The following is a 13,049-nucleotide window of genomic DNA, read 5'->3' as shown; positions in this document are numbered from 1 at the left end:
GCAGCTGGAAAGTTCTGCTCAAGAAAGAAATAGATCAATCTTCCCATGCTCTGAAGAAAAAGCTTTCCAACTGTTTAAGGTCGTGCTCTGAAGGCCGTGAAGCCTGAATAAGAAAGGCTTGGCACCAAAATCTAAAGGAGAAAATGGAGCAGGGAGAAAAAAAAATAACCTGAAACACCAATTGAAGAGGCAGATAATTTATTTTTAGAGACTAAATTGATCAAATTTAGACTTGCATCGCTCCACCATGCTTTTCTATTTTTATTTCTAATAAGAAAAATCCATGTCCTCTCCCTCTCTTCAGTATTGGTGATCCTACTGATTAGCTGTGTAGGTATCCAGTTCAAAAAGAGCTGCCCGAGATTAATCTTTTCACACCTTCCCCCCCCTGCATCAACTATGACTTGAAATTTCAAGCAGGCTCTACTGCGGGGATAGGTATCCTGCCGCCAGTGGATGCCAATATGCCCTGGTTACCAATTAGGCTCCCTGCCTTACTGTTATTTAATGTTTGGATTCCTTCAATTTTGTAAAAACCAGATACACAGGAAGCTGGCAAGCTACAAAGCAAAGCACCAGACTCTAGCATTATCTTTATTTCCCTGAATGCCTTTGGGTCTCATAGGCAGTTTTAGAAAATAAAAATAATTAGTGGCAAGAGACAAGGGCTTGCTTTGGAATTGTGCCTACTTGTGCATAAAAACAAAATCAAAGGTAAGCTATGGTAGTTCTGTATAGAGCCAGTTTTGGGGAATGTACAGAGGAAGAAGTCAGAAGACAGCATGACTTCTTTGCCTTCAGGCAAATAGGTCTTTTATGACACAATAGTCACATTTCTGAATGCTCATTGCATGTTCTCCAACTTCTGGCTATGACCACCAAGTCAAAAAGTTTACATGCCTGTTCTATAGGGCAAGCACACCATTTAACTTTGCAGTGCTATAGGTCACAGGGGTGGGTTCTGTTGTGTGTGTTCCCTGTCAGCCTTTAGAATTGTCAGATTCAGAAGACGGAGATGACGTAGAAGCTGCCAATTACCCTGATTTAACAGATGTGGGGGAAGCTAGTGAGGATAGTGGAATAGAATAGTCATGTGACGAAAGTATGCAGAGTCATGTGTCTTCTGATAGTCCGAGTTTAGAAGACAGTCCTTGGTTAAACCCAAAATTCAGAAGGTTGCAGAAAAGACAGGAAGAAATTGGGGGGAAGAAGTTTTAATATGCTATTTCAGAGTGTGTAAATTAATTAAATGTTTAGCGAGACCCAGGAGAAGAGCCTTCTCTGTGGCGGCCCCGACCCTCTGGAACCAGCTCCCCCTGGAGATTAGAACTGCCCCCACCCTCCTTGCCTTTCGTAAAGTTCTTAAGACCCATCTCTGCCATCAGGCATGGGGGAACTGACACATCTCCCCCGGGCCTATACAGTTTATATATGGAATGTTTGTGTGTGTGTTTGCTTTTAATAATGGGGTTTTTAGTGTTTTTTAAATTATTAGATTTGTTTTTTACATTGTTCTTGTTATTGTTGTGAGTCGCCCCGAGTCTACGGAGAGGGGCGGCATACAAATCTAATAAATAAATGAATGAATGAACGAACGAACGAACGAACAAACAAACAAACAAACAAATAAAATCAGCCCAAAATATTTCTTTACAAAGATGGCGGCGAGCACTGACTGGCACAGACAGAACTGGATCCGTGACACCAAAATTACATCACCAGTGGGTTGCTAAAGGTTCAGGTGATCTGGCCAAACTGGGGGGAACCCACCCTCATTACAGGACTCAGCATGTGGTATTAATTTCTCCTAATCTCCCCAGTTAATATTAGCACTACTTCTTATATAGCATTTCCTAGTCTACACCAGCATATATTCTGGCCTATTTTAGGATAACATTGCAAAAATAAAAAATTAAAGCCACAATAGTGAACAGTAAATAGCTTTACTTCTACAGTGATAAGAGCCAGGGTGGTACAGTGGTTAGAGTGAATACTGCTATTTCAGCTAACTGCTAGCTGTAGTTCAGCAGTTCAAATCTCACCACCATCTCAAGGTTAACTCAGTCTTCCATCCTTCCGAGGTGGGTAAAATGAGGACCCAGATTGTTGGGGGCAATATGCTGACATTTGTAAACTACTCGGCGAGTTTTGTAAAGCATTGCGGAGTATATAAGTCTAAGTGCTATTGCTATATCTAAATAGAGAGAAAATATTTATATATTAAGATTACTACGGTATATAAATAGCTCCTCCCAAGCAATAGTTTTATTCTGTTGATTTAATCTCACCACTGGTTCAAGGTTGACTCAGCCTTCCATCTTCCGAGGTGGGTAAAATGAGGAACCAAATTGTGGAGAGAAATATGCTGATTAGGTAAACCACTTAGAGAGGGCTGTGACAGCACTATGAAGCGGTATATAAGTCTAAATGCTATTGCTATTGCTATTATACAGGTATGATTGATTATATGCAATCAGATCAGTATTAACTCTTAGCAGCCAAATGGAAAGATCTTCTCCAGGAGAATCTGTCCCCAGCTGGGTCCTTCAGGTCTTCCACTAGTGCAGTCAATGGTGCAGTAAATACATGAGAGCCACAGAGGCTATTCCAGGAAGGAAACAACATAAAACAGATGTGTCTATGAATGAATGTGGGAAGCCAACCAGTTACTTCTCCACATGATGGAGCTCAGACCTGAGACATGAATGAAAAAGGATGCATTGATCCCTGTTGAAATCAATATTGCTGTTTGAAGTTACTCTTTTGTCTTTATGATATTGTTTAATCCTGTAGCATGTAATGAGTCTACGTAGAGGGGCGGCATTCAAATCAAATCAAATCAAATCAAATCAAATCAAATCAAATCAAATCAAATCAAATCAAATCAAATCAAATCAAATCAAATCAAATCAAATCAAATCAATAAATGTAATCACTGTGACAATGGGTGTACTGTTGGAAGACCGGAAGAACCATGTTGAGGACAATACCTTAAAAGCAGATGTCCTCTGAACCACTCCATATTCTTTGCATCTCTCCTCACTGACTCCCATCACCGACCATGCCTAGAATAGCCATTTTCCTGACTCCCTCTCTCCAGCCCCAATGGACTTGGAGCTTTTTCTATGCCAACGTCTTAGAATTCCTGTGTTGCCTGTTTGTTGCCAAATAAATCTTTTGCTTTTCTGCACATCTGCTTTCGTCTCCTTTCTCTTCACTCGAGAAGGGAAATCTTTGCTAAATCAGGTGCTAAGTTCCAAAGAGTCACGAGGCAAGTTCAATGACAACAACTCTTTTTTTTCCAATACATTTTTATTAATTTTCTTAAAATGGACAAAACTGACACACATACATTTAACATAAAGGTGGGGTTGTATCTTTCCCGCTTATTTTTGAAGTAAAATTTCAATACAGAAAGAGAATACATTAAAAAAAAATACTTAAATTCAAACTTATTACTTTAAATGAAAAGAAGAAATTTGTTTTACCTTATATAATAAATTTTCATACATAAACTAATTCTAACATAACTTTTAAATCATATCAATGCTAATTCTAACATGAATCTTAAATCATATCACTGCTAATACAATTCTCTTATTTATTTATTCATTATTTTAATATTTCTTATTTATCCATATATACACTTTGTTCCATATCTCATAATATTCTGTTTCTTCTTGGTCTTTTAACCGTCTTGTCATCATATCCATTTCAGCCCAATCTAATATTTTCTTGATAACTTCTTCTTCTTTGGGGATATTTTCCCCTTTCCAATTTTGCGCATATATTATCCTGGCCGCGGTCAAAATATGAATAAATAGATGTAATATTTCTTTCTTGTATCTCTGATTAGTTATACCCAGTAAATAAAATTCCGGGGTTATTTCTATCTCCTGTTTTACTATTTCTTTTATCATTCTTTCTATCATTTTCCAATATAGCTTGGCTTTACTACATGTCCACCATTGATGATAATAAGATCCTATTTCCTTCTTACATTTCCAACATAATGGAGAGGTCTTAGGAAACATTTTTGCTATTCTATTTGGTGGAAGGTGCCACCTGTAAAACATCTTAATTTGGTTTTCTTTTAGGGAAACTGATTTTGTCATTTTCCAATTTGAGGTCCAAACTTTTTCCCATGTATCTATATCTATTTCTTTACTGATATTTTTGCACCAACCAATGACAACAACTCTTTATTAGTATAGGTGAGAACTACAGCAAACCTCCCACCAGTTGCTCCCATTTAAATAGAAAACTCCAGCTGGGAAGAATCAACCAGCGCTCTCTGCTTAGAGTTACCAGACTACTGGCAAACAGAGGATGTCTCCTTTCTGTCCTCATTTAAAGCTTTAAAATCAAATATTGTCTGGGGTTTTGGGGTTTTTTAGCGTCTCTTCCTCAGCAGCCATTCTCCAAAGTGCAGAGCTTCCCTAATAAGTGCTAAAACGAGTTAATAAGCTCCCTTTGTGACCATAATGAGTTGATGGGCACTCACCAGCTGCTGCTGCCTGAAATTGACAAGACCTTAATCAGTTACACATTGAAGGCTTTTAACTCCTAACTGGCTCTAGCACATTCCTGCAATTGAAAAACCAGTTTTCCTGATGCTGGAAAAAGCAATTTTATATACGTGTTGGCCTAAGCACATTTTTTAACTGCAATTTTTCTAGTGTAATTTTTGTCATTGGTGCCAAAAAGGTTAAACCATTAATGAGTTCTCATTTTTCTCCATTTGTCTTCCTTTCCAGTTGTCTGTGTCCTCTTTTTGCCTGTCCAGATATTTGATAACTCTATACTAAACAGAATAGGGCAGGCAGTTTTCCACTTTCCCCTTCTGTCTCTTTACTTACTCTGAAGCAGTGCTTCTCAATTATTTTCTGTTATGCCATCCCTAGGAAGAAGTAAATAGCTCAGCCCCCCCCCCCCAAACTGTCCGACCTGGACCCAATGCAATTTTAGTGTTAATATTTATCATTTTACTTGTTATAAGCTGAAAGCAAACTCTTGGTTGGGGAATTTTAATCTATTAAAGACACAGATGACGAAATAAGGACTGGTGGCAGCATTGGATAAGAAGTCAACACAGAGATGAAAGTATTAAATTAGATATTGAGTTAAGATGTTAAGATGTTTATGTTTTATCATAAATAGAAAAAGGGAATATAAGGGACTGGATTTTATAATATTGTTATTTGTAGATGAAATATATCTCATGTGTGGTTAATTTTAATTAACTTAGCAAAGAAGAGGATAAAAAGTACATATTGAAAGTATTACTAGCACTTTTTTCTCTCTCCGAATGTTTAACATATCTAAGAAATATTATTAATTATTATTTTAAGCATTGATTCTGTGTTTTTTATTGCTCGTGTTGTTTTAGTGTATGTTGAAAGAAAAATAAAGAAAATGTTTATACCCCCCAAAAAACTATTGGCTGAGGAAGGTTGCTCTATCCACTTTGAACTCAGTGGAGTGTGTTTTTCGTTAGGCAGGCATAGGTAGCGGGGTGCTACTAGCCGGAATGTTAAATTGTGCTCACCGCCGCGGCTCATAAGTGCTTGCAGGGCCAGCGCAATTTTACTTCTGCACCTGTGGAGGTAGCAAAATCACGCATGGAGCCGCAGGTCCATCTGTGTTTCAATGTTTCGGCATGTGTGGAAGCAAAGAAACCTCATCAAAACACATGCATGATTTTGCTACCTCCACAGATGCAGAAGCAAAATCACGCTGACCCCATAACCACTTATGAGCCGCCACAATGAGCGCAATTTAGCATTCCAGCTAGTAGCCCACCGCTGCTCAGACCCCACACTTCTATTCACACCCCAAGCATCCTTTTGTGCCCACACAGCTCCTTCCTTTAGCATTTCCCTGGCTGCTGGATTTTGCTTCAACTTCTTGCCTCCTTGGAGTTTTCCATGCATTGGTCTTCATTGACTTTAATTTGCCTAAGGTAGCAGCTTCTCTCTTCCCTCAGCCTCCATAACAATAGCCAACTTCTCACACATGCAGACCCTTTGCAATCAGATTTTAACCTCATTAATTACTCTCCAACTCTATTCCAACCATCAGGTTGTAATACAGAATTTATACCCTGGCAGATTGCTGATAAGTAGGTCCAAGGTCTGACGAGTGGTGCCAAACAGCTAAGCATGGCTGGTAAAAGAGCATCAGGAGCCAGTCTCCCCAGTACTTTCAGCAACCTGGCTGTGTCATTAAGTAGGGAGATTTTTATAATAGGCCCAAAGCGAACAAAGCATTCTTTACTAGGGCTCATTCTATTCGCAAAAGCACTTTGCCTCCTTGAAGGCCATTTACTGCAGCTCCCATCAGATTTGCCTTTTTCTTCTTGACGCAAATGGCTGCATACACTGGACTTCCACTGAGCTTATAATGCTATGCTTTGCAGCCCCCAACCATTATGGTGGGCTATTGGAAGTTTGGGTACAAAAACTGCCTTTGCAAACACTGCAGTCAGCTTTCAGTTCTAGACACCAATTGAGTGTTCCTTTCAGTTGCTTTTCCTCTCGGTTTGTTTGTTCAAAATTTTGTATTAATGAGGTGTCTCAAACAGTCTTTATCAACTCCAGTCTGCTGCCGCCACCATATTTACCTGCTGACAACATAATTAGCCATCCACCTCCTGTAACATTTTCAGCACTGGCTTCTGAAACACACCAAACAACAACTCCCACCATTACTCTCATGCTATTCAAGAGGTGACAGAATAAAGCTAGGCTTTTATCCCATGTTCCAAGAAGCAAATTAATTGTGACAAATCTTTGGCAAAAATAAAGGTGACACCTACCTTATTTCGGCATATTCGTTCCGTATTGGCTTGCATCAGATATGGCAATTTCAGTATAAAAGTAATTCTAATTTATAACATCTTGCATGAGGAGGATAACCAGATGGGTCAAGAAGGTGACTAATGTTTTGTCACCAGAAAATGGGTCTCTGCTATTTTGGAAGGAGAAAGCAAGGATAACGTCTGAAAGAAGATCTCTTGATACTTTGGAGGCCTTTTTAATGTTACAGCATTTATTTATAAGGCAAATTTATGAGGATACTGCAAATAATGGAGAGTTACCTTGCATCTCAAAACATTGATGGCACCAATTAGTTTTATTTTTATTGATGAGCACACCTCAAGAAGGATATAATGAAATTGGAAAAGGTGCAAAAAAAGGCAACTAGTATTATCAAGGAAATGGACCGTCACCCTTATGAAACCAGGTTGCAATGCCTTGGTATCTTCAGCCCTGAAAGATGGTGTTTAAGGAGTGACTTGATTGAAGTGTATAAAATCATGCATGGGGTAGAAAAGGGGGATAGAGAAAAATTCTTTTCTCTATCACACAATACTAGGACGAGGGGGCACTCCCTAAAGCTCATAGGTAAGAAAGTGAGGACAAATCAAGGGAAATATTTCTTCACCCAGAGGGTCTTTGGTTTATGGAATTCACTTCCAAAAGAGGTTGAGACAGCTCTCAACATAACCAGGAAACAGGCTCCATGATGCACCTGGGCCCCAGGATAGAGCACAGAATCAGATCTTCAAGGCCACACACAAAACTAGCAGAGTTGTGGTTAACTTAATCTCTGGAAAGATATTGCATAGCATTGGTTTCACATGTGCCATTTAAAAGGTGACTTTAAATGCCTGCACTATTACATTTTGTACTAGGTGATGCTTCTGAACTTCTTTAATGGCAGTCCTACATAGAATGTATTGCAGTAGTTAAACTAGGAGGTCACAAGAGCACAAATGATTGTGAGCAAGACTTCTTGGCTCAGGAATGGGCGCAATTGACACCCAGCATGAAATTGTGAAAAAAAAAATATACTAGTTGTTGCTGTCACTTTCTTCAAGCAGGAGCAGTTAATCCAGGAGCACCCACAGACTGTGCATCAGCTATATGAGGCAGTGCCATCTTATCCAGAACCAAAATTGTTCCTGGAGCCAGAAGGTACAAAACTTCAGAGATACTTTGGTCTTGTTCAGTTGAGCTGAAGCCTGTTTTTGCCCTATCCAGGCCCCATAAGCCTCCATGAGCTGATACAGCCTCCCATGGAATCAGTCAGTTGGCTGGAGATCAGTGGTGAAATCTACTTACCTTTCCTAATGGTTCGGAACTGAATGCTTTGCTTTTTCACCCCCACTGCTCTCGCATGTGCCTTTTCACCCTCTGCATATGCACAGAAGGATATGCTCATGCGCAGAAAGTTTTTTAAATAGTGGTGTCCGGCATTACCAGTACGCTTCAGGTGACTGGCATGGGCATGAGTGTGTCTGGTGGGCGTCCACACAAGATTTGGCTTCTGCCCAACAAGCCACACCAAATCCACCAAGCTATGCCCACAGAACCAGTAGTAAAAATTTTTGAATCCCACTGCTGCTAAATGCCTTGTGGAACAGATCACAACATGAGAAAAGCTTGCAAACTCTTTAGTGATTTTAAAAGATTATACATCTTTTTTTGCATTTGTGCGAATCTAAGACCACAATTTGCAAAATAACTTTGTGACAATTCTTCATAGGAAGAATTATCTGCATAAATTAGTTTACTTTAAAAAAAAAAAAAAAAAAGCAAATCTGACTTTTCAACCTGCCTGTAACATTGCTTTAACCATGAAGCTGACCAGAGCGAATTTTCTGCAATTAAAAGAATATAAAAATAACACACAGGCAGATGCGCATAAAGTAACGGTGTCTTCCCAGAATAGCAACATTAGAGCCAGGTTATGCAGGATAAAAAGAGTATCCTTTTAAGAAGAAATTGGATTCAACTGGGACTGCCTCCTGGCGCATGAGTCCCAGCGATGGGTTAGGTGCCACAGAGTCGGTCTTCTTCAGGTCCCGTCAACTAGACAATGTCGTTTGCTGGGACCTAAGGGGAAGATACTTCTCTGTGGGGGGCCCAGCTCTCTGGAATCAGCTTCCCCAGAGATTCTGTGCCACCAGGCTTGGGGCTGACGAGTGTAGTATGTGTTGCTGTGTGAATGGGAATGAATGATTTTAAATATTATTAGAGTTTTTAAAGGTTTAAGTGATATTAATTGGATTTTTTAGATATGTACATTGTATATTATTTGATACGTTGTGAGCCATCTCGAGTCCTCAGAGAGGGACAGCATACAAATCCAATAAATAAGTAAATATTTTTTTTTAAAAAGCCTAGACCATTTGCAGTCAAGCAAGCTGAAATGGGATCTTTTTTTCTTTTTCTCTCTAGCTTTCATCTCTTTAACTTTCAACCTGAGAGTGAGATTTTGGCTATTTTTGCCTATATTCTTGCTTCCACGCATGCGCAGAAACAAAAAACCCCCCTAGATGTGGGTGGACACCTTGTTGATGAATTGCATGAAGACTGGGGGGGAGGGGTTTGCAGTCCAAAGGGCATAACTCAGAATTGGAAGTTCCCCAATGGGCAGTTACAGGCGGTCTTCCATTCGTCCCTCCTCCTTAATGCGTATGCGGTAGTATGCTTCTTTCAAGTCCAGTCTGGTGAATATCTTGCTTTTGGGTAAATGGTTCAGCAAGTCTTTCATGAGAGGGAGGGGGTACGTGTTCTGTACGCACACGGCGTTGATCCCATGGAAGTCAATGCACAATCGGACCCTCCCCCATCTCCCCCATCACAGCACAGGGACTGTGACCTGAATTTTGCCACTTTGACAAACCCCCACTCTAGGTTGGCATTGATGTATCCCCTTAGTTTCTCCAATTCTTCTGGGCTCACTGATTACATCTTTGGTTTTGGGAGTGTGGCCTCTCGCTCAAATTTTATTGTGCAGTCCATTGGCCAGTGAGTAGCAGGGATTTCTCCACCCAGTTGAAAGTTCAAGTCCTTGTCCTCACACCCTCAAGTCCATCATGTTGACCAATCTTCAACTGCAAACCTGGCAAGAACACACCCATCTCGTTCCATGCAGGTGCAGGAGTGCAAAGACAAAGGATGACCTTGACTATCTAGAAATAATTTGTAATGGCTACATACAGACCACTGACAGGCAGCAGCTGGTGCTTCCAGGTGCACGGCTCTGGTAAGAAAATCCCGGATGTGTGAGCAGCTGTGTGCCCCTGATGTGCCCCTATGCGAAATTTGGCTTTTGCACATACATGCGCAGCAAGCCAAATCTCACGTGAGGACATGCGCAAGAGCGAGATTTTGGTTATTTTCACTGAGGCTTTTTGCTTCTGCGCATGCGTGGAAGCAAAAATATAGGCAAAAATAGCCAAAATCTCACTCTCGCGTGTATCCTCGCACAGATTTGGTTTCCTGCAAATGCACAAAGCCAAATCTTACGCTGAACGACTGATGGGTGTGCACACACCCATGACGGCTCCGAGGGAACTCTGATAGCAAGTAAGAAGAGTGGCCCTTCACTGATACAGACAGCCCTCGTGCAATTATCCTCCTTAATTTATTGATTTATTGATTTATTGATTTATTGATTTATTGATTTATTGATTTATTGATTTATTGATTTATTGATTTATCGATTTATCGATTTATTGATTTATCGATTTATCGATTTATCGATTTATCGATTTATCGATTTATCGATTTATCGATTTATCGATTTATCTGTCTGTCTGTTTATTTGATTGATTGATTAGTTGGTTGATTTATATGCCGCTTCTCTCCGAGGACTCCGGGTGGCTCATTAAAATATTATAAAGTGTGGCAGGCCAAAGACCCCAACTAAAATGGCTTCAGCCTGACAATTTACTTCTCTGTCTTAACGTCTCTGTTATTTCATTAATCCTTTTCTTATATTACCAGGTTTCTAATTCCTCTTTTTGCTATCTAACCATTGATAAAATAAACCCCATATCATAAAATATTCAGTCATGTTGCTTCTCTCCTTGTTCTTGATTAGTTACCATCCATTGCTTCTTGTCTTGCCTTCTGGTGCTTTGGGAAACAGGCTGACCCACTCTTCTCTGTAGCAGCCTCTCAAATACCATAATGTAAACTTTGATGATTATCTCATTCACATTCAGGTAAAAAAAGTAAATAAATTTCATCTTCTCACAGGTTCTGCTATGTAGATCTGTTATTGCATTTTTATCATAGACGCTTAACAAAGAATCACCTTTATATATACTTTGTTGGAAGATGCTTCATTTGCTTTGGAATAGAGCGTTGCTAACTGCTGCATGTATGCAAGCCTCCCAAAGCATTGGACTTAAAGCTGTTGAAGTTTTTTTAAAAAAAAAAACCAAATAGATTTTTCTATTATTTTTATCATAACAATTTGATTTTTTAAAAAGAGGAGGAAACTAGTAAATTGTGGGCTGGGTTATTGTTTTCCAAAGGGCACCAGGCAATTCAGACACAAACTGTTTCAACTCCTAGCCTCAAAACGTCGCTACAGAGCACTGCACACCAAGACAACTAGACACAAGAACAGTTTTTTCCCCGAACGCCATCACTCTACTAAACAAATAATTCCCTTAACACTGTCACACTTTCTACTAAATCTGCACTTCTATTCTACTAGTTTTTCTCATCATTCCTATCATCCTTTTCCTCCCACTTAGGACTGTATGACTGTAACTTGTTGCTTGTATCCTAAGATTTTTATTAATACTGATTGCTTCTTCATTGCTTATTTGACCCCTATGACAATCGTTAAGTGTTGTACCACATGATTCTTGACAAATGTATCTTTTTCTTTTATGTATGCTGAGAGCATATGCACCAAGACAAATTCCTTGTGTGTCCAATCACACTTGGCCAATAAAAAAATTCTATTCTATTCTATTCTTCAGAAGTAAGGATCCCATGATATCCTAACTACAGTTTAGAGCAACATATCCTATCAGGAAGCAACCAGCCGATCAAAAGATACTTGAACACAGATTCTTGCCTGAGGCAATGATATATTCTCATAATGGTGTGCATTTAGAATTTCAGATGAATGTCTGGAATTTTGAATAGGTCTGGGACCTACACCTTTGTACTTGAAAGCCAATTTTTTAATTTAATGATAACAAATGATTGTTTGAATGAACAATTTGTGTAGTCGTTTCTTTGTCTTATTGGATCAACATATGGTAGTTCTATTTTAAGCATAGCATTAGCTCATTCCATGGAAAAATGAACAAAATTAGTCTAGGCTGGGGGATTGGTTGAAAAAGCATCTTCCTAGGTTCTTTCATATTGCAATACAGCTAATTACCAGAAGATTTTAAAAAGTTCAACCACAGTCAGTCACTGGCTGTTAGGAGAGCTGAAGTGAAAGCTTGGGGAAACCAAGATGGGTGAGGAAATCTGATATGAAATGATGTATATGGGGCACTTGTTTTCTTCTCATATACCCTGTCTCATATTCTCTCCTCCCTGTGGTGATTTTATCAATGTAGAAACTCATATTTCTTTTACTATAACAATTTCAATGACATAAAATGTTTCTATGACAGCAAGGCATAGAAACCTACTTATTAAACAGTCAATAAGGAGTCTGTGATTAAAAAATACCCAGAGTGGAATAAGAGGCAATACCTTATCTAATTTCTCTCTTCTTCTTTTCCCTGATAGAAGTGTCACTTTAGTTCTTACTTCAAGGTGTTCAAGCCTCCTGTTGACCTTTGCTTTCCAGTTCAGTTTAATATGCAGGCTTTATCTGGGTAGAACATTATCTTATTACTCTCAGAGGAGAAAACCTAGACTCAAAACCTAGAAAAGAACATTTTCGTGTCAGGTTCCTTAAATTTATGAGCCACAAATAAAAATCCACTTATGCTAAATTTACCAGAAATGATAACGCCTAACAATGAGGAGAAATAAGCCAGTTTAGTGTAGGGGTCACAAACCAGGAAACCATGAATTCTAATTCAGTCTTAGGCAGCTGACTGGACCATCTCAGGTCAGTTATGCTCAGCCATAAGAAGACGACAAGTCACTTCCAAAAATATTTTCAAAAAAACTGCAGGGAGTTATCATGAATTAAGACTGACTCAAAGGCATAAAACAAAGAAAGAAATAAAAGTGGCAATGAACACTTGAATTTATTTCTCCATTTAGTTC

The sequence above is a fragment of the Erythrolamprus reginae genome, chromosome 1 (genome assembly GCF_031021105.1).
Source record: "Erythrolamprus reginae isolate rEryReg1 chromosome 1, rEryReg1.hap1, whole genome shotgun sequence".
In the NCBI taxonomy this organism is placed as follows: Eukaryota; Metazoa; Chordata; class Lepidosauria; order Squamata; family Dipsadidae; genus Erythrolamprus; species Erythrolamprus reginae.
Note: the sequence above shows the minus strand (reverse complement) of the source record.